The following is a 24,431-nucleotide window of genomic DNA, read 5'->3' on the forward strand; positions in this document are numbered from 1 at the left end:
AACGCTGAGCGGTTCTGCTTAAACGGGGAGCCCGTCGGGGTGCTTGGACGGGGCGGCCGTCAATGAGTGGAACCAACGCTGAGACATGGACGGTCTTTCGCCCACTATGGAGTGGCCTAGAGATCGTCCGATTTTTTGAGATTTTACCCTTTACTTACTAATCAGGACTTCCAGGGTAACAATTAGCAATGCTGAACCGAGGAAGTAAACTGAGGTTCGGCTGTTGCTGTTATCCTGGGTGTGAGTTTTTGAGTTCGCTCCCTTGGGGTTTTTGCCTTAAGGGAGCACCTTGAGTCTCCGGGGAAGGTGTTCTCCGGCACGGCCCGCTGAGGGTTCTTGTCGGTGAATTATTTTCTTCGGAATTTGAGCGGTTCTGCTCAGTGGTCGAGTTTCACTGAGTGGAACCAACGCTGAGATTTGGACGGTCTTTCGCCCACGAATGAGTGGCCTAGAGATCGTTCGATTTTTTGAGATTTTACCCTTTACTTACTAATCAGGGTAACAATTAGCAATGCTGAACCAAGGAAGTAAACTGAGGTTCGGCTGTTGCTGTTATCCTGGGTGTGAGTTTTTGAGTTCGCTCCCTTAGGGTTTTTGCCTTAAGGGAGCACCTTGAGTCTCCGGGGAAGGTGTTCTCTGGCAGGGCCCGCTGAGGGGTTCTTGTCGGTGAATTATTTTCCTCGGAATTTGAGCGGTTCTGCTCAGAAGTCGGGGGGTGCTAGGATGGGGCGGCCGACACCGAGTGGAACCAACGCTGAGCGGTTCTGCTTAAACGTGGAGCCCGTCGGGGTGCTTGGACGGGGCGGCCGTCTATGAGTGGAACCAACGCTGAGACATGGACGGTCTTTCGCCCACTATGGAGTGGCCTAGAGATCGTCCGATTTTTTGAGATTTTACCCTTTACTTACTAATCAGGGTAATAAATGGCAATGCTGTAGCCAATGAAGTTTTTACTGAGGCTCGGCTATTGCCGTTACCCAGCCATGACTAGAGCTTTTAGCTCAATAACACCCCATCCACACAGATTTTCTTCATTCAGATGACGGGATAAAGAGTCAAAGACTCAGTACATCGCCCAGTTCTTATAAGAACTATATTTATTTTTTCATTAAATTATATTTCTTTCGCTTATTAAATGAACTGTTTATTTATATTAAATGAATTATATTTTTTATATTTTATTGATATACATATATATATATATTTGCATTTATTTTCTGTTTAGTTTATTTTATATCTATCAAATTTTATTTTCTTCTTACTTCATTAAATCTGAAGTTCACTTCATCAAGTAATAATTTTATTTAATAATAATGAGAATTTGTAAGTGTAAATGAAATTTAAAATTTCATTTAATTTAATAATAAAAGTCCATAGCTAAAAATACACTTTAAAAGTCTAAAATGCAATATCGATATACAATCCTGGAATAAAGAATACACGGGCGTAGGGTGTAGAATGAATAGAATACTATTCATTCTACAATAATCAATATAATAATCAATCTCCTTTCTTGGAATATGCCAAAGAGGTCTCCATTACTACACGCCAACGTTAAGGCTTTATTCAGAAAATATAAATTTCAGTGAATAAATAAGTTGAAATAAATAAAAATTTGTACTGTATGTATAGCTTCTCTCATAAAAACTGTGGTCACGGTATTCAACACCCAACTGTTTAGTTCCGTGCATATACCTATCCCACACCTTATTATCTCAGATACTTCCTCGAGTTATCAGTTGGAGGGGTAGGGGAGATAACATGCTTTAAAGGGGTGATTTGTTTCCGTGATATTTTCCATCATTATCACCTTAGTAAAGCGAACCAAACTTGTTCAATTACATAGCACCGTTTGATCAATTTTATCCGACGCCACCTTTGTAATTGAAACCGATTACGACTACCATTGTCCGGTACTTGCTTTGAAGTGAACTCTGACCTGTTTCGTGACGTTCAACGAGTCCAAACGCTTCGTCACGTGTAAATTAGACACGATGCTGACCGTTTATAAACATAAGGAAAGAAAAACAATCAGTGACGCACCCTTTATTACGAACTCCCATAATATGAATGCTTCGAACGTCTTTTCAACTAATGTATCCCTTTCGAGTGTGTGAATAGCGTGAGAAGAATGTTCCTATACATTGTATACAACAATACTACTATCGCCATCTACTGGGGAATTTCCGAATATGAAATTAAAAATGCTGAAATGGTTCATTCCCATGGGAATAAAATCTTCGTGAGAAAGATAATTTAAATGAATAATTTATACGGAATGAGATCCCTGAAATATATAACCCTTTCCCATTCATAATTAGACGAAAATTGAATATACCAGGGGAATTATTCGAATGTATATGTCGCATAAGCTTAAAAACTCTAACCAGCTTAGAAAACTTCAAAGGCCAATCAACTATCTTCTTTACTGGTGGGTTAGTTTTCACTTTGTACCTGTTGCGCAATCTTTTTTTTTTTTTTTTAAGAAATGAAACTGATTTCCCCCACCCCAAAAAAAAAATCCGCCACTTCGTTTTTGGCTGCATTCACAAGTAAGAACTCTAGATATTTCAGCTCGTCCCCGATGACCTCCGATAACCTGATTTATGTTGTCATTCCCCAGTAAGGTTCTTTGACACTTCCCTCTCGCACGAGGACTTAGTCTGACACATTGCAACAAAGGACCTAAATTCATACCGACAGTAGATATCTGGGGAGCTTTCTCTGCCTCAAGGTACTTGGTTAGAATTACCGGGGTAAAAAAAAAAAAAAAAAAAAAAAAAAAAAAAAAAAAAAAAACCTTCGTTCCATAGATTTCCCTTAAAAATCAATGAATAAAAGAAGAAAAAGAAAAATTCTTTTCGTCTATTAAAACGATTTCAAGACGGTGGTTTTGAAGCAATTCAGTACAATGCAATTAATTCCTGTTAATCACATTGGACTAGATTAAATGAAATGAAAAGTTAGTTTGGGATGTTTAAATGTGCAATTAAAAAATTTAATTCTGAATGTTCTTAAACTTCAGATAGACAAAAAGTGAATTAAAGAGAGAGTTGAAGTTTATAGACATAAATCCCAAATTTATTTTCTACATATATTTTATTTCATTAAATAAACTAAAGGTGAAGTTCGTGGTAAGTAAACGTACATTCTTTCTTTGAAATCAGAAATCATGCCGGAATATTTGGACAAATTAGCTAAATGATTTATCTCTAAGTCCACTTTGTTGAATTCTTTCTACGGAGTTCCAATGATATTAAAAAAATAACAATAATAAAAGAAAGAAAGAGAAAAGCCAATTACAAATAAGCAATTAAAACATTTAATTTTCAAACCTGGATGTATTTACATAGAATAGTTTGAAAGATTTAATCTTCGTTTTTTGGTTGTTGCTGCTCCTCCTCCTCCTCCTCCTCCTCCTCCTCCAACTTGGCGCGTTTTGGAGGGAATACCCCTGTTTCTCCCTCGACGTCTTCCTCAATTTCATCTACCAAACGATAATGGGATCGTTTCCTAGGATTTATCTCGTAAAACAAAGCATTGTCTTCTCTAGATTGTTCGACAGACACCCACAGATCAGATGGAACAGAAACATCTTCTCCGGATTCAAGCACGTCTATTTCTTCACTGACCGTCTGGGAGGAAGCAGATGGACTACTTAATTCCAATCCTATTCTTCCCAAAAACATTTGCCTTTCTTCCGTACTCAAAGAATAATACAGCAGACTAAGCATGTTCATCCTCCAGTTATCCACGTCATCTCGATGAGCAAAAAGGAGTCCACGTTCTGGTATTTCAATGGACCTCGAATCCAAATCACGTTCTCCAATAAATATCGAAGACCTATTCTCCTCAGAGGTTTGGTTTCTTAGAGCGGCCAAATGTCTGACCAAATTTCGTACGTCTTCTAGGTGTTTCACCAAATGAAAAAGAATACAATCAACAAGCACATTGTTTCTTGGTTCCGAGTCGGTTGTTTCACTGTCTGGTGCCTGTGCTTCCTCATCGGTGGATACGTCTTCATAGGACACATTTTGATCATCTACGGAATCTTTTCTATAATAGAATATTATCTCACTGCATCTTTCTGATAGGCGATTAATTAATGTATCGGGATCGCTCGACTTAGAGAAAATTTCCTCAACGAGATAAAAAAATAGTACGACCATGATAAAAAAAATTACGGTCACATAAGAAAATATAACCATCATGGATGGTCATCCTTCCATTATGTTCTTGTTTCTAAGCCATTCGGACACATCCAACAATTGGGCTTTAACAATCCAATTTTACGCATTATTGCAAAACACGTTTCATTTTGTATTTATTCAAAATTGGAAGAGCTGAAAGAATATATACTATAGTATGAAATATATTAGTAGAGACCTATTGGAATGCATTTAGAGACGTTTATGTTTTAGTGGTATACGGCTACAGTTTTCAGTTAAATAAAGAATTATTTTTAATCTATCAACGCACTCAAACGCGTGGATAAACCATTGTATACTCGTAAACAGAATGCGCCGAGCCAGGAGGATATCTGCCATCATGCGATTATGCAAATTTCAACAATTCACAGACAACAATCAAAATAAAATCCGAAACGCATTTCGAGCAAAATATTTCAACAATGAAGTTACCCTTAATAGAAAGAATATATTTGTTTGTTTAGATACGTAGTGCATACAGATAACAGCTGCGAGCTTCAAAAGCACATCTAAACTCCAGTAAAATCATCTTTAAAATGGCTTTTATTTTTCTCCTTTTCATGATAATCTATTTGGGTTTTGCTCTCTTACATATGCTTCGTGGGATCAGAAGAATGATTATGGTTCAGCAGTCATCCACTTCATCTCAGCTTGTCATCTCTCCGGTTCAACCAGTAATCCACACTCAGCATACAGAAACAATGGGAAAGGTAAATAAAGCGGATCGGAAGAAACAAAGTCTTCAAATGAAAACGAAAATAAAAACTCAGCCAAGCTCAATACAGTCCACTTCAGCCTGTTCTTCAAATCGTCAAGATCCTTTACACATTTCTAGAGTTGTTCGCTTGGTAATGAATATGATTGAAGGAAGTTCAAACTTAAAAGTGTCATCCACTCTCTCGGAAAAGTCAAACGATGGATTTCATGGTGTACAACCAAATGAAGCACTGGATTTGGCCCTTGAGCACCTTACTAAAGAATTATCGATAGCAGAGGATAAGACTAAGTGTCTCTTGAAATTCTTCAAGTCGATGAATGGCTATCAGCAAGTTGATTTCTTGAGAAAAGTAAAAAAATACGATGGCTAAAGATAAGAAAATGATCTAAATTGTAATTTAAGTTTAATTTAAAGAAATTCTGTTGTATTATTATAACTATTATGTACTTTTTGGGTTATAAACGAATCAAATTCCGATAATTAAATTGTTTTTAAATCAGCGTTAAAATCTTGATAATATCACACTACACAGTCGACTTGTTGAGAAGGTCAAACTGAATTTCACTTTTTATTAATATGGGCGTCCATAAATTCCACTTCAAGTGCACCTTGCGGTTACTTAGAAACGCCCATCTCAATTCAATTATAGCGACTTTTTTTTTTCTTCTTTCTTTCCCGTCTTCTTTTTCCCATCTCAATTACTTAGTAACATTCACTTAATGCTTTTGCTATGTGACGTCATTTCTAAGACCTTCGAGCAGGTCATCGATCGTTACTATTGGAATATCAATGTCAAGGCCGTACGTTTGCGAGTTGGACACACACACACACACACACACACACACACACACACACACACACACACACACACACACACACACACACACACACACACACACACACACAAACACACACATACACTGTCTCCAGGGGGCACTTTTGTCAGCATAGTTTGTTAGGCTTGCGCTTCCTAATCAGTGATTCGGAGAACAGGATGTCTGATGCGATATCATCCTTATAATTGAGTAGATAATGACTGCAGTCCGAAAAAAATGATGAGAGGACACTCTACTAAGCCAGTAGGTTATTTGGTTTCAGGGTAGACGATATTTATACTTTTCCCCAGGTCATTGGACTTCGGGGGACTGACATGTTTTGAGATATTTATTTCTTAAAAAAGATGGGAATATTTATGACTTAGCGATAGGATGTGTGTATAATGCTTTTATCCAATTAAAGTCGTATTCATTAGTATTATCATCCCCGGTTTGACTCAAGGATTGTTTTGTGTGGTTGACACTGCGGTACTTAATTCGTTGCAGATGGAACTTACTCATTAATAGGAAGAGATTAAAAGATTACGTTTTGATGTATGGTCATGACACTTTAACTCCCTTCGTATTAGTGCATTTATATTTAGGGGTCATTGAGGTTGGTGTCCCAAGGCTACACTTTCCCTGAGACTGAATTATGACGAGTGTGTGTGTGGGGGGGGGGGGGGACTAAGGAAAGTCATAAAGAATGAAACCATGTATTGAGATCAGGTTTAATTAGAGGTTATGTAAATCAAAATTGTACTTAAAAGAGTCCTGAAAATTAATCTGTTTTAAGCTTAGGCATTTATGTTGCTGCTGGAAGCAACTTTGAGACAATGTTCTCTCAAAAGTTTCTAGTAGGATGGTGCTGTACCAAAAAAGGTTAAAAATGAGTTAATCGTGGCAGAGAGTCGTTATGAAGAAATGAAAATTTCATTCTTCAAACATCTACTTTGTGATCTGGAAAAAGTACTCTAAAATGTACATCACTTACTATCAAGTACAAATCTTTTTTTTAAGTACTTCTTGGTGCAAGTTCGATTAATTTATCTTAGTACTTGGAATACTCGTCTTCTATCAAAGCCGAAATACTTCAAAAACTTCAAGTAAATTGGTTAAATTAGGTGAGAAGAGTATTCATAAATCTCATTATATTTATCGTAATAAAAAATAAATTCTCGAAACCCTTTTTTCATTTTCCAAAGGGAGTATGAGGAGCTCTTTCAGTGCTAAGTAACTATTGGGAATCGTGAAGAGACTGGTTTCAACTGTCAACTAAAGCTGAGTTCATGCTCATTGATAATTACACAGGCATTTCCTGATCCTAAATCCTAGCATTCTTACTATTGTCTGAAATTGTCTATGAGTGTGTGTTCTCTGGTCGATTTTTCTGAGATGATGGGTTAAATATCCACGTTTCCTCCAGAAAAAGCTGTGGTCCTAAGACAGTCTAAGGACCACAGTTACTCCTCTTAGACTAGCAATGCGTGTTATTTTTCCACTGATTAAACACCCGGGATATCCCATCTTTCGAGAAACCAGTCAGCAGTGCTGTTTTCAAAATCGTGACTCCAGCCACACCCACAATAAGCTCGTTATCGAACAACTCCGAAAAATCCTTTTTCTTTCCTATTATCATACATTATACGTAAGTGACGATTACGTACTTCTGCATAAAGGTTTGTAATTCAGCGTAATTCACCTCCTGCTTATGTGCCTCTTTCCATTACTTTGAGTAAAAAAATGTTATTTATTTTTGAATAATAAACAAAAATTAGTTATTTATTAAACGTTTTATTTTATTTTAAATCAAAATTATTACTCCAATACAATTGCAATCTCCATAATTTTGCCATAATCTAAAATATTCTACATGGCAGTCCTGCTAATCCACTCGAAAAGTTTTGCTAATTAAGTCACTGTTGAAGAAAAGATGATTTGTATTCACTGCCTGTTTCGATAACCACTTTGGCAACGATATTTATTTATTTATTAAACGAAAAAACACCATTCAGATTTGTTCCTGATTCTCAAAGTGATGAAAACACACCTGCCAATGTGACTGACCGGAGAAATCAAGTTGACTTCTATGCCGTCTGATTCATAGAATACAAATTACTCATGTGCGGATTAATCATTGAGTAATAGGTGAAATTTTTAGTTCTTTTTTCCCATATAGCAATGCCACTATTACCCGGACGACTTGGATGAAATTAGACTAATGAGATCGATAATAGAATTTGTAATGTTATCTCGATTTTTGACTTAATTTAAGAAAGATATAAAATTACATGCTGCAGTATTGTAAATCTCTACGAGGTCAGCGTGCACTTGAAAGAATTCAATTCGTTTGATAATTTTATGACATCGATGTGCTAAAATGTTTCTGTGTTATAAATCCACACTTACATAAATATCACAGCAGGCTATAAATAGTTTGGTTATGGGTGGTTGTATTAGTCTCCCATGAATCTGTGATATCTGTAAAATGTAAATTTCTTCTTTAAACTTATCATGAGTACGAAATATTCTGTTAAGGAAACAATAAAAAAATTTCCCATTAAGAAACTGGAGAAAAATATTCTAGCGAATTTTTCCAATAAGTAAATTAGCAATAACAAACATATTTAATTATATTACAAATTAAAATTTTGAAATCAATTATAAATAAAACATGAAATATGAACAACAAATAAGCTACTATCGTACGTGTTATAGGATACATCGCAACCAGCAAACACGACAATTGCTTTGTGAAGTGATGAAGTTCGCGGCCAATGTATCGTTGACATTAGTCAGGTCACTGTTGAATTTGCATGTTCCGCCAACTTATCTTCGCAGTGAATGGTGATTCTCGGAAAAAGAGTCATCTTCCAATAAATGACACTTAGTGTGAGTCTGTGATCCCAAAAACGCATAACACTTTTTGTTCCTATGACATTGATATGGAAAGGAGATACACGCCATATTTCGAACGCGTGGATGTCGCCACTACCGGAAAAATAGTTTTAAATGATGCCGAAAAAAAAAAAAGATAAATATATTGAGGAAGCCGGTCTCCTAGACGGTGTATGCTGGTCTTCTTCCGGATGCTCCGGTTTTCCCTTACTTAAACATAAATCCGTGAACACATTTAATAGTTACATATAGATCCAGGTAAAATTATAACCTTTACCATCCTAGATGGACTTATGTCTCCTGTTGGAAGGCCGATAATAATAATAGCAATAATAATAATTTTTCATTTTATATTCTAAAATGTTCACAACACTAAAATATGCGAAATGAAAATGTTACCCATCACATTTTGGAAATGATTGTCATATCCATCTGCTTTGTCAACCAATATTATCTCTTTTGTATCCATCTAATCTCTTGATCTACTTATTCTCTCTCTCTGCCAATGAGGTATAAGCTCGGTCCTACTTAACCGTGCCGTAATGATAATTCTTCGAGTGCTAACGAGCGGTCTGTAAGCAAATTGGCCTTCACGTCCGGCTCAGCAGAGCATGAGTCAAGATAGATGACCGCTTTATCTAAGATGTCGCTAAGATCTTAGTGTTGTAAAGGGCAAATGAGGGGAGGGGTCAATTACTACATCCGTTAGACATTTTCAGACATAAATATTGCTCCTAGAGGGCGTTGTTCTGCCACAAGAATACCAATGATCCTCGAGATAATTACACACAAATCCTTTCGCAGACGGGATGCATTAATATTGGCTGCGGCAATAAAGGGAGGACCGGTCATCTCTGCGTTTCCATTTATTTGTTCTCTCACCTGATAACGCGCGAGCGCGCGTGTGTGTGTGTGTGTGTATGTGCGTGTATGCATTCCTCGCAGGACATCGGATCCGGTTCAATAGGCCATCAGAACTATGATTCGTTTCTTGCAGTAGTTCGTAATCAATGTTATTACAATGTAATAATGCTAATACTAGGGAGGGCTGTTCTTATTGTGCGCATTTCAGTCTGTTTTTCAGATGCTTGCATCTGCTAGAGGTGGAGTGTGCACGAAAATTGCATGCTTTTTATGGGGGGGAGTTCCCCTCGACAATCATCACGGATATTCACATTCAAATTCGAATGTGAATGGAAGTGTTTCTGCAACGACGATTTTCGTTAAATATATTTTCATCTCACACATTCCGTAATCACTGTCGCTCTATCATCTCTGCATTTCCTCTCTCTCTCTCTTTCTCTCTCTCTCTTTCTCTCTCTCTCTCTCTCTCTCTCTCTCTACCATTTCTCTTTCTCTCTCTCTTCCTCCATCTATCTTTCTTTCATTCTATCCCTCTGTCTTTTCTCTTTCTCCTCTCTGTCTCTCTCTCTCTCTTTCTTTCTCTCTCTCTCTCTATATATATATATCTGTCTATGTTTTTTTTTCCTTTTTGTCTCTCTTTTACTGTATTTTCACTCCTTTTACTGTATTCTCTCTCTCTCTCTTACTCATCAGCAAGCAAACGAATCCTACATTCTTGAATCTGCAGTCACGCGCAACCATCCGATTGGCCTCCACTTTACAGACTCATCAGAGTTCTTTGCTGCTGTTACGATTGTTCTGTGAAGTGTCGAAAATTGAACGTTTGGGTGTCGGAATGGAATGATATGTCAAGGTCAACGTGAAGGTCGTCAAGCCATTGTGCTAGTAATGGGCAAGTTGTGGGCTAATGCACATTTCTATACCTGCTAACACAGTCTTACGTGTCGCAAGAAGAATTCGGTTTTTGTTGTCTGGGGGGCGGGGGGGATTGCATCATCAGATTGGATATACCAGCCGAAACGCATCGATAGGTCTGTAGCGAATATATGTTAGTAGTTAAACAGCCGTGTGTAGAATACGTAACAAGAGCATACATTGTGCTTAAACAATGCAGGGGAATGTCCTGCAAGGCTCGCCAAAAGAATTGCAGAAGTGAATGAGAAAAGAAAAAAAAAAAGCCTGAAGTAACAAGGGATTGTCTATGATTTATGGACAACTTCAGAAAGAATTTCCTGTCTGACGAAGAGATGAATGCCGCTATCTTTCTATCTTTTCTTATTAAATACGGATTCTAGATTCTTCTTAAAGGACTCATCGGTCTTCTTTTAAGTGATTCAATGTTAATGCTACTAAAATTGATTCTGAGATGAAGAAACTATAATAATTCAGTCTATGCTGTTGAAAATGGTGCAATTTTCTTCAAAAACTAACCGCTACTGCCTTAAGGGTTATGTAATGTAATCTAACTGTATAGGGAATTCCCTATATAACTTACTTATATAACTTACTTAATTCTTTATGGATAAATGAACAAACTGAATACAGCTTTCTTTCTGGGGACGCTATACACTGGGGCGTATGACGGACTGGGGAAAAAAAAAGAAAGAAAGATGTATTCAGTTTGTTCATTTATCCATAAAGAATTAAGTAAGTTATATAGGGAATTTTCTTGACTGAAACGTAGGGATTAGCAAAGTTGCATAACGAGTTTTGGAGGGTTACCTTTTGGCCCAATTATAAGGCAGCAGAAGAAAATGAGTCCACCTGTGAAGATTGAAGAATTATTTCTTCTTTTTTTTTTTTTTTTTTTTAATAAAGTATCAGTTGTCAGGTATTGGCAAATCAAGTTATCAGATCTTAGTTTTGAAGAAGAAATAAATAAATATCCAAAAACCAAATGAGCTTTGTTATCCTACGATCCAATGCCCCACCTATCCTATTTTTTATTAGAATTTTTAAGCCGTTGCTTTCTCTTCCATTGGGTTCTTCCATCTGTTCTTCGTCATATTTCGCACTCATTTACGTACTCACAAAATTTCAGGTTGGTAAACAGATGATTTTTCACGAATACGGCGTTGACGCTCTCGATTCAACAACTTGTCGCAAGTGCTAACGCCATTATTAGCAATTAGTTGCTCGATGACCAAACAATTTCTTGTTGCTAACACTGACCAAGTCCTTATTCAGCGAATCTTCATTCGCTTCCAATCTCACTAACACAACCAATTAGAAACGAGCATACAAGTCCAATGCATTACTTTTTTTCTTTTCTTTTCTTTTTTTTTTTTTTTAGGCAATTTGTTTATTTAATTAATGTTTAGTATCTAAGACCTAAGTAAGTATTTAAGATCTAAGTATCTTACGTCTTTAGATCAAATAAATCTTTAAGGCATTTTTCCTGCCGCATGCATCTTATAATGTAAAAAATCTGCATCCAAGTTTTCTTCGACAAATTCGCTTATTTTTATTTACTTAATACATAGTATGTCTCCCTCAAATAACTTGAAAAGATATTTCATAATGATTCGCGTTGGTAATAGAAAAAAACTATCTAGATATTAGCATAACGTGTGTGTCTCTGTAATAATATACGACTGAACTAATCTGTATTTATTTCCAAAGGTGTCTTACGCTATTTTCTTGATGTGACTTTTTTTTTTTTTTTTGATCGCTACCAGGTTATAACAGGTTGACACAGACTAATTGCAGGTCTGAAATTTCAATTTCCACATCTATTAAATAAATAAAAGAAATTGACTACAAAAATAAACTGAAAAAAAAAATAATCATCCAGTACATTAACCTGTTGGCTTAGTAAAGCTTTGAGTAAGGCTTTTTATATATATATATATCTAAATTACAAGCTACAGTTTAAAACGTGAATTGAAAAGAATGAGGGGGAAAAAAAAGAGGTTTGGTGAGCATTGGCCATAATGAAGAAAGAAAGAAAAAACGACAGGAAACACTTTTGCAGAGTGGATTTTACCTTTCTGCCTTGATTTTAAGGAAGACTTTTATCGCCATTAATAAAAAAAAAACTTTTTAAATTCCCTTTTGGACAATTAACGGGGGGTGGAGGTTTAAAGACGAAAAGTAAAATACTACAAAGAATAAAATGCTTGTGATTAGCAGTTGCACGCAAGTTATTGCTATTTTTATGGTTCGTTGACCCTAAAGATAGGATAAAGAAAGGGAAAAACATAATAAGTGGAACATTAGGTTAAGAGGTTTCTCTTGATACTCCATCGAGACAAAATACCACTGACTTCCTAACATTACTTTAATGGCCATAGTTAAAGTAGTATTTGTTAAGTAAATGCATTAATGTATGTACCCCCGAGGATGGGGGAGGAGTGAAAATACTTCAAATACGGACTTGTCTTTCGGACGTCCTACAAATGGATTGCTAGTAAAGAGGTTCTTTGGAATTTTTTTTTTTTTTTTTTGTCTGGAATATTATTTCGTCTTCTGTCATGGTCACAGTTAAAATTCAATAAAGTGAGATAATTTTCCTTTGGACGGTTCCACTTACAAAATTAGGCACAAATTTAATAATTCTCTAAGTCATACATCTCTACGTACGACAGCAAGATATTGAATAATATCTTGCTGTCAATTTATCAATAACCTTGACAAATCTTACTTTCCCATGACCCTAACATCTTGAAAAGGTTAGAGAAGTGGGTTAAGAATACATTTATAAAATAAATATGTTAATAAGCGTGGTATTTGTTGGTATGAGGTTGTCTTGGAAAAGTACTGTAGGATTTTAAACCTTATTAGAAATATGCGACATTAAACAGTGACCGCTAGAGGGATAACGTCCATTGACTCAATATTAAAAACGTGTTTGAGAAAAAAATTCTTATTCTTTTTTTCAAATTCTCGGTTAATTTATCTCAGTTAATATGGGAATTTATAAAACAATGTTTTATTAATTATTTATCAAAATTCGTTTAATAAATCTGAAAAAAAATTCTAATATAATTTTGTATCCTTCTTAATTATTAATATCAATAATTTACTAAATACTGATAAAAAGTTTCATATAGTCGTGTCTATTTATCCCAAATTTCAACAGCAACAGATTTAAAATACAAACCAACTGAAAATATTAAAGATAAATATAAAATTTGTTGAAGTTTGATATTTTGAATTAATATTGTGGTTTTGATTATATTAATTTAAAAACATGTTACTCAAATATCTCACACCATTTTTTATCTTTTATAACATGCATTAACAAAACGGCGTTTTAAACAATGCTAGCGTACTCCATAGTTACAGTTACAGTTACAGTCGCAAAGATAGAAACACCGTTGATTTGTGTGTCACTAATTCATAAAAATTTGGGCTTAAGATATTTGATGTCATCCGTTGTTCTAATAACTTCGTAATTTTTTCAATCTTCAATGGAATTTTTTTATTTTCTTGTTCAGTTCTAAGAGGAAGAAGCAATAATCAAATCAGGTGATTGTGAAGAACACACACACAATCACCTGATGTGTGTGTGTGCGCGCGCACACACACGAAAAAATAAATATTTATATATATATATATACACACTTAACATTTTATTCTATAAAGAAAGAGTTACTATACTTTTAATAAATAACTATTTTTACTATTAATTCTTACACCAATTATTTTCTTTCATAAAGCTATCAAATAAATGAGTGTTTCAGATAGTACTGTGGTATAGAGATGCGGTGATTGATTCATTCAATCCAATACCCTTGGAGGGTAACGGATAGCAATGCTGTAGCCAATGAAGTTCTAACTGAGGCGCGGTTATTGCTGTTACCCGCCTGCCATGATCAGAGCTTTAATAGTTCAATAACACCTTATTCCTATTCTGTCCTCTAGAGATAACGGGGAATAAGAAAAGATTCTTGCTTCGCCCCTTAAGCCAGTCCTTATAAGGACTGTGGTATAACTCCTCGTTATCGTTATATTGGAGGTGCCTATTGGTTATATGTGTTGATTTTCCTGATAACTGGTTTTTATTTGTTAGAACACATAATTACGAATCTTTCTTTTTAAATTAATATTAATATTTAGATGGGTGTTTTTACTAAATTAATATGAACACGTCTTTAATGAATTAATTTAAATACCAATTTAGTTGAGTAAGCTAAAAACATGTCTTATTTTAAAAGAAATCATTCAAGTATAGTCGATGAATCAACAGAGTGTGAATTGCCAGTTAGGCGTTCTCCGTGAAGCTTAATTGCAGGGTCAGTGTGTTCGTCAGACAGGGCACGACAAACACGATGTACAATAAAAGTGCATTTCTTGGAATACCGTCTTTAAAAACAAAAAAATATAATAATAATAATAATAATAATAATAATAATAAATTAATAAAAATGGAAAAAAGCTGTTTTTGAGTTGTTGGTGTCAGTATTATTATTATTATTATTATTATTATTAAGGAGATGTAATAGATTGGTTTGGCATGTTCTTCTTCTACAAGTACTTTAAGATAGGATACCACATGAATAAATAAACATGGCACTGTGGTAATATGCCAAATCTCAGTAAAACAACGTGGATGAACGATATTAAAATGAACGAGGAATCACATTAAATTTATTGCTCATGAAAATAATAAAGAGGTCATTTATGTAATCTTGTCGGTTTGATTGTTTGCTGTAATATTGAAAGAAAATTCCATACACCTGCATTAAAAAAAAGTTCTAAGATCGAATTCAAGATTGCATACCCTTCTCTACTAATGAAAACTGCTCTGACGGCAACAGAAATGTTTTTGTAGACTGGCTAAAAAGGAATTTCATATAACAGACAAAAAAAAATCGAAAATTTCTGCCCAATCTAGATGATTATAGACGTCCTTGTTTCCACTCCTTTCGGATAATGAAGGGAAGTTAACAATTGTGTCAAGACTCGTGATACAACGTTTCCGCCTTTAGATTGATCGCTTAAAAAACATTAAAAGTTCTGGTTACAAGACTGGACAACTGGTTCTATAACAACTGCCGTAAAATGATATAGCACATGGAATTAACCCATGTTTCTATAAGAACTGCATAACGGCAGCGCACTGTTTTCAATATTTGTGGAGGAAGCCTATCTCTGGAAGCCATCCTTAGCCATCAGCGAAAACTGAGCAAATGGCTTTCGGTGATAGACTACAGAAAATAATTGCCTCCATGTCGCGATTCTAAACACCACACTGATATCGTGGCTGAAATAACCAATAATAATAAGGTCTGCAGAATATTTTTCTGAGAAATGTTGTTTAAATGAATTTCCTTGAGGGGAAAAAACCTTGCTTAAATGTACTTGTGACAAAGATCGACAAACTCGGGAGTTGAGGAATTCGCACCCTTTAACAGGAAAGAAATGCCCCATAACGTACTGGAAAATTAGTACAGCCATCTATAGACGACCAAAGACAAAACATGATGACAATCAGGGATGTGTGTAACCCGGAAAATTCCAAGATGTCTTATCTCAAAAACATCGCCCACAATTCTATAGGCAAACCAAAACACCATGTGATATCACAGAGAGACATATGTTCCAAAGAAATTTCCAAACACATAACGTCGCGATTGCTTATCTCTAAATAATATCCACAATGCATTACGCGAACCCAACACATTATGTGAGACCCCGGACAGAAGGGGGGGGTCCCCAGCGAAATTCCAAACATTCCAAAATTTATCTTATCACTATCCATCACCCATAAAGCCGTACGCAAACCATTTACTTATCTACAACTTATGACAATACACATCCAAGACACTGACGTCGCTTCCCCCATTCAACATACCCCTATTTTGTTCATAGTGTCCCACCAATCACGACACGAATGCTTATCCACTAATATATCTCCCTTTTTCATTCAAAACAATAATTTCACTTATTTACAACTAACAAATTACGTCACTTATATTCATCTGATAACAACATATCCACATCGCGATTCCTTATCTTATCTTGATCTTGATCTTGTTAGAAGTGTCCCACCAATCATGACACGATTCCTTATCCCCTAATAAATCTCCCTTTTCCATCCAAAACAATAACTCACTTATTTACAATTAACAAATTACGTCACTTATTTACATCTGAAAACAACACCCACCCACGACACGATTCCTTATCTTATCTTGATCTGGTCAGAAGTATCCCACCAATCACAAAGCGTATCCTTATGTCTACCATTACTCATAATTCCATACGCAAACCAAAACACAAGAACAGAAGCTATTGACACACATGCCTTCAGGGAAATTCCTAAGATTCCAAACTCATGACGTCATACACACAATGACGCCATCATCTCAACAACCAATGACGTCACGATTCCTTATCTTATCTTGATCATGATCTGGTCAGAAGTGACCGGACTACTACTAGTCTTTTTATTTATTTTTACGAACAACTCCCAAGTTAGTCGATCTTTGGCACAACTACATTTAAGCAAGGTTTTTTCCCCTCAAGGAAATTGATTTAAACAGCAATTCTCAGAAAAATATTCTGCAGACCTTATTATTATTGATTATTTCAGCCACAATATCAGTGTGGTGTTTAGAATCGCGACATGGAGGCAATTATTTTCTGTAGTCTATCACCGAAAGCCATTTGCTCAGTTTTCGCTGATGGCTAAGGATGGCTTCCAGAGATAGGCTTCCTCCACAAATATTGAAAACAGTGCGCTGCCGTTATGCAGTTCTTATAGAAACATGGGTTAATTCCATGTGCTATATCATTTTACGGCAGTTGTTATAGAACCAGTTAGCCAGTCTTGTAACCAGAACTTTTAATGTTTTTTAAGCGATCGATCTGAAGGCGGAAACGTTTATCACGAGACTTGACACAATTGTTAACTTCTTCCCTTCATTATCCGAAAGGAGTGGAAACAATGACGTCTATAATCATCTAGATTGGGCAGAAATTTTCGATTTTTTTTTGTCTGTTATATGAAATTCCTTTTTAGCCAGTCTACAAAAACATTTCTGTTGCCGTCAGAGCAGTTTCATTAGTAGAGAAGGGTATGCAATCTTGAATTCGATCTTAGAACTTTTTTTTTAATGCAGGTGTATGGAATTTTCTATCCATATTACTGCAAACAATCAAACCGACAAGATTACATAAATGACCTCTTTATTTTTTTCATGAGCAATAAATTTAATGTGATTCCTCGTTCATTTTAATATCGTTCATCCACGTTGTTTTACTGAGATTTGGCATATTACCACAGTGCCATGTTTATTTATTCATGTGGTATCCTATCTTAAAGTACTTGTAGAAGAAGAACATGCCAAACCAATCTATTACATCTCCTTAATAATAATAATCATAATAATACTGACACCAACAACACTTAAACGCAGCTTTTTTCCATTTTTATTAATTTATTATTATTATTTATTTTTTTAAAGACGGTATTCCAAGAAATGCACTTTTATTGTACATCGTGTTTGTCGTGCCCTGTCTGACGAACACACTGACCCTGCAATTAAGCTTCACGGAGAACGCCTAACTGGCAATTCACACTCTGTTGATTCATCGACTATACTTGAATGATTTCTTTTAAAATAAGACATCTTTTTACCTAACTCAACTAAATTGGTATTTAAATTAATTTTTTAAAGACGTGTTCATATTGATTTAGTGAATAAACCAGTCTAAATATTAATATTAATTTAAAAAGAAAGATTAGTAAATATATATATATATATATATATATAAATGTGTGTGTGTGTGTGTGTGTGTGTGTATGTGCGCACACTCTCTCTAACACACACACACACACACACACACACACACACGTTGTTCGTGTTCTTCACAATCACCTGATTTGATTATTGCTTCTTCCTCTTAGAACTGAACAAGAAAATAAAAAAATCCCATTAAAGATTGAAAAACTTCCAATTTATTAGAACAACGGATGACATCAAATATGTTAAGCCCAAATTTTTATGAATTAGTGACACAAAAATCAACGGTGTTTCTATCTTTGCGACTGTAACCGTAGTGGCTATCGAGCACGCTATCATTGTTTGAAACGCTGTGTTGTTAATGCATGTTATAAAAGATAAAAAACGGTGTGAGATATTTGAGTAATATGTTTTTAAATTAATATAATGAAAACCACAATATTAATTCAAAATATCAAATTTCAACAAATTTTATATTTATCTCTAATATTATCAGTTGGTTTGCATTTTAAATCTGTTGCTGTTGAAATTTGGGATAAATAGACACGACTATGTGAAACTTTTTATCAGTATTTAGTAAATTATTGATATTAATAATTAAGAAGGATACAAAATTATATTAGAATTTTTTTTTCAGATTTATTAAACGAATTTTGATAAATAATTAATAAAACATTGTTTTATAAATTCCCATATCAATTGAGATAAATTAACTGAGAATTTGAAAAAAAAATAAGAAGAATTTTAATTATTTTAACCATTTACTTATCTACAACTCATAACAATACACATCCAAGACACTGATGTCGCTTCCCACCATTCACCATACCCCTATTTTGTTCATAGTGTCCCACCAATCACGACATGAATCCTTATCTCTACCATCACCCATAATTCCATACACGAACCAAAACACAAGAAGTGAACCCATTCACACATATGGTCGAGTTTGGATTATCATGGATTGGTTATCATGGGTTTGGAATGTTAGGAATTTTCCCAGGGAAATTGCTAACATTCCAAACCCATGACGTCACACACACACACACTGACGTCATCATCTCAACAACGAATCACGTCACGATTCCTTATCTTATATTGATCTGATCACAAGTTACCGGACTACTACAAAGACTTTAGAGATTGTGATTGATATTTCGGAGCAAAAAGAAATTTTAAGTGTATGTAGGTTCACTTGTTTTTCTTCTATTGTTCCCAATTCTGACATGCACTACACCTAATATACGTTGTGTGAAGTGGGTGAAACAGATGGAGCTCTTAATTCTCTTTGCAAACAAAAGCTGTCGCTATATAATGATGTTATTCTATGCCATTTTATTACTTAATGTCTATAAGTAGTATTTGTTTACGTGTTCTCATTTTTCGTACCTTATAATTTTGAAGTTAGATATGCTTGACTTAAGATGAACATTAAACCACTAGCAGTTGTTTAGAATACCTCTTTGTTCATAAGTGAATTCAGAAGGATAAAAATAACTGAATATCTTATTTAGAAAAGAACGAAGTCATTTAAAACCACTTTTATATTTTAGTAAATATCATAAACACACAAACGCGACCAATCTGCTGTAAAATAAGTGAAAATTATTGATTTAGGATAGTTTTGAGAAATGATTTAAAGAAACACCAGAAGAAAGAAAAAACCTATTGTTCGTGTAATTGGAGACAACTGAAGCATATAATTTGTCCAAGCATGTCTCTTGTTAAAAATAAATAAATAAAATAAAAATGTGTATATTGAGAGAGACAGAAGAGAACAAGTCTATCATTATAATCATAGTCTACGTATGAAACTGCTGACTTATTTTTCCTGACTTGTCGTACCCACATTCACTTATAAACAACTTGTTTGCTGTGCCGAAACTAGGCGGGAATCACGTGACACTGATGGGAGGAAATAGGCAGAAAATAAATTCTTGTAAGCCAAGAAAAATTTTTCGAACACTTTCATCTCGTAAAGCGAAATTATATAAACAGGTTTAGATGGACGAGATAATTAGAGCTCTTTGTAGATGCTTTTTTTACATCGCTTGAAATATCCCTTAGAAAAGAAATGATCACCGAATAAAAATACTCCGAACAATCGACAGACAAATTCTCAGTCCAACAATACTTGAAGTAAATGAATTTCTAAAATAAATAGATTGTGGTTGTTCTTCATTGAAACTGTTGTTAATTTTCATCGAAAGAGGCTTCTTGTAGGTGGTGAACCAACCCAATCAGTGACTAAAATGTAAATTTTTTTCTGAAATGTTAGCAGCTCAATACGAACACTATCATGGTTAAAATTAAGCTGTTAATTCCATTAACCTCTTTTAAATTTTTGCTAATATCCCGTTTTCCTGATGCTTGGTTCACTCATCTACTTATGCGATATTTAAAAAAAAAAAAAAAATTAAAACAACAGTAAGAAGGATCACATTTTGCATTTATATTATTTCAAAAAGAATTAATATTTTTGGCGTGTTGTAATGTGTTAATGTTGTTATTATAACATTCTTCAAATCGTTATGTTCATAATTTACAAATTCAAATATTCAGAGAACAACCTTTCAGTGCAACTTGACCTTGCTTATTGGAAGCCTGAAGCCAGGGTTCCCAGTATAAAATTAATAAAAGAAAAAGTAAAAAAAAATATTCTTAGGCCACTCACTGCACTAATGTACTATAAGATTACAAGGAAGAAAACACAATTAAAATTTTATAAAGTCGTACCAATATCAACAATATTAGGTGATTGAGAAAGCTGGATAGATGATTTTGTGAATCTAATTAGCATTGCAACATTGTATTTAATTTGTGTGTGTGTGTGGGGGGGTCCATTTGGGCTATGTGATTATTATTAGTCTTATCTCTGTATAGTAGAAGGGTTGTTGCTTCTTTTCTTTGTTTACACTTAACGCTTATCAGTAATTATTTATTGATCCAATTTTATAGGTTTACCTTTAATTAATTTCCATATAGTACGCCCAAACGGATCTGTAAATACAAACATTTTTCATCGTTCAACTATATATGAATAATTCTCTTCAAATTAAGATGAGATTTTAATGTATTTAACTCCATTATATATTTAAATTTAATTTAAAATAAGAAGGCGATAAATATGAATTTAGTTATGAAAAAGAGAATTTCCTCATATACATTCATTTTACATTTGGAGTCCGAACCTTTTCCTTACCAAAAGATCTTAAAATCCATAATCTCAATATTCAACCCGTACCCCAACTTCTGTAATTAGGTTTCTAGCTTCCTGACCGTACTTTGTCATTGGCCAACTAAATTAATTCATTTTTATGTATTTATAGTAAATAAATTGTATAATATCATAGTAGAAAGGTTGCAAGTTTGTCGTGCATTGGTACTATAGGCACGCCTCTATTTAAATCAGTGCTGTAGTACAACTAGAATTATACCTCATATAATATGATAAAAAGTGAAAGCAATTCCCGCCCCCCAACATTTTCGTCCTTAGTCACTGATGGTTAACTATTTAATTGAAATTCTTGCAATTATGATTTACAGTCAAAGTCACATGCAATGACTGCGTACGCGATTTCGCAACGAACGGATTGATCGAATCGATAGCTAAACTTTTTGTAGTCCAAATACAAGAATCTAGAATTATAATAAAATTTAATGGTGTGTTTGAAAAATACTAAATTTTATAAAAATTTCTTAAAAAACTTTAAATATATTTCAGAAATTAAATTAAACTTTTCAGATACATTATATTTTAATAAGAATAAAACGTAAATTTTTGAAATTTCATGATAAAAATGTAAAAAATATAATAACGCTTTTCTGACTGAACTAATACTCTTCAAGGATCATCGTTATAGGAACATTTCAATCTAGTAATTAATTAATAAGTAATTAATTAAGTAATTAAGATATTTCAATTATATTAAGATATATCGAATTTTTTCTCACTTTCCTGATATGATACTTCAGCACATTTACTAGGAAAATTAAGATTTCTGCATTTTTCTAAGAAATGGCAGGAACTGTAAATACACGACCTCCGCAAAGGTCAGCATTGTGATGCCTAGTACATTCTGAGTCTTCGCTAGATTATCGATATTGTTGAATAATACCTCCGCATTTGTTCTAAGATGCGGGGTGTCATATCTAGAAAGCTGAAAAAATTCCCAGTATAATATTTGTGATTTTAATTGAAGAATATTTATACCATCTGTCATAAACTTTTTTATGTAATTACATAGTGGATAATACCACTCGGGCACAACCTGTGCGCGAGGACCAGCATGATCCGTGGTCCCAAAATAGGAAAGAAAATGCCCCAGAAAATACTTCATCAAAATTCCGGATACGTGATTCGAAATTAAGGCCTTCGTATGGTTTTAAATGTGTTCACACAGTAAAGGTATTTTAGACTGGGAAGCGAAAATCCCTTTAATTAGTTTTAAGTGTTCAGGTGTTGTTTCCTAGTTTCACGCTTCCTATTATTCCAGAAAAAAATCTATTAGTGGGTTATTAAAGTTGATTTTCTTGAACTTCTGTTATGGTAATCGTATGCATGAGCATTGGGGGTGGTGATTGTTTTTAACACTATAGCTCTGCCGTAAAAAGACAAATAACTTGGCTTAAAAAGGCTCGTAATTTTTCACTACATTACACGTCCTGTAGTTTTCGGACAGTCAGAACCGGACTCCCCAGAAAAGGAACGCCCAGTACTGTAAGAGAATGTACTAGCGGAGTTAAACCATACGAAAGACACGTTGTCTTGAAATTTTCAAATATTTTAATTTTTGTTTTTGCTGGATTTACGTGTAGACAACTGATCATGCTGAACTGCTACAATATACCAAACTAGATGTAAATAGAATCAGAGCCTCGGAGCGTGACAACTACATCATCAGCAAATGCCTCAATCTTGCTCTGTCTGGAGACTAGGTGTAAAGGTATTCCTCTGACTGCGGGAGAGTAATATAATATAATAGTGAGAGATTATAATATAATATAAGAGTAATATAATAATAGCGAATAAAGGAGAGGGCTTAGCGGGCAGCCCTGCTTCACCCCTTTTTGCATGCGGATAGGTTCCGAAAGAAATCCGTTTATAGCTACGTGGGTGGAGGCCTCTGAGTAAATATTTTTGATTATTTTGCGCAGCCCAGGTCCCACCCCAATTTTTTGAAGAACGTGACGTAAGTAGCTGTGCTTAACACTATCAAATACTTTTTCCAGATCTATTTACTGAGAGAAGTGCAAGTGGATATTTCCTGTTTTTGGCGATACGGATGAGATCCGGGGGGGGGGGATATTTAGTTCCATCGATGTACCCGGAACACCATAAACCTGCGAGCTGGTTATGACATTTTGGATGCCTAATTTAATGCGGGCGTAGATAATTTTTGCGAAAATTTTATAATCAGTGTTGGTTAGGGAGATTGGTCGCCAAGTATTTCCTTAATGCAATAATAATAAATAATTTGTGAGTTCAACAAATCTTCATCATCGGCCTGTAGAGTAAGATAGGCTGAGAGTCAGTAGATAGTAGGAGAGGAAATAAAGATAGAGTGCATAGTGGTAGAGTAGGTCAAGGAGGCATCAGTTGATCTGTTTTAGCTGTTTGTCCCCCAGGGGCGTTTCTAAAACGGTCGTTGATTTTTCACTTTAAAAAAAAAGAAAAAATCCTAAAAAGGAAACATGTAACAAAACTAGAAAAATGAACAGGAATAAAGTACAGAAAATAGTAATCTTGCAGAAAGTCTGGAAAGAGAATAGAGAGGTGAACTGAGAGGCGGGGGAAAGACCTGGCCCGAGTAAAAAATTCTGCAAGCCTGTAGGCGTCCATTCCAACGTGTGATGGTCTCCCCATGTGAGCGATAGTTGATATGTCTCTATATCGCCCTCATAAAGTATTATAGGTTCTCCTACTTCTTTTTAAAGCCGTGTGGATTTTTTCCAAAATCTCGGGTTTGTCAGCTAATTCTGCTAAGATTTCTTTGGTTATACGTATCCTACGAATTTGTTACTAGGTTGTGTGGCCGGATGTAGAGGGCCGGTATCTTCATCTTCTGGTAGAGTTCTTCTATCAAAGTCCCTCATTATCCACGGATACCTCTTTGACATGTCTGAACGTGTCAGCGACTGCAGCGTGTTGTAGAGTTGTCGTTTCTCATCCTCGTTCAGATCTAGGTGACCGTTCAGTTGATGAGGCATGACTTTGTCTATATCTCTGATATAG

This window comes from Typopeltis vanoorti, chromosome 2 (assembly GCF_054136105.1).
Source record: "Typopeltis vanoorti isolate ZY-2024b chromosome 2, IOZ_Tvanoo_1.0, whole genome shotgun sequence".
Lineage (NCBI taxonomy): Eukaryota > Metazoa > Arthropoda > Arachnida > Uropygi > Thelyphonidae > Typopeltis > Typopeltis vanoorti.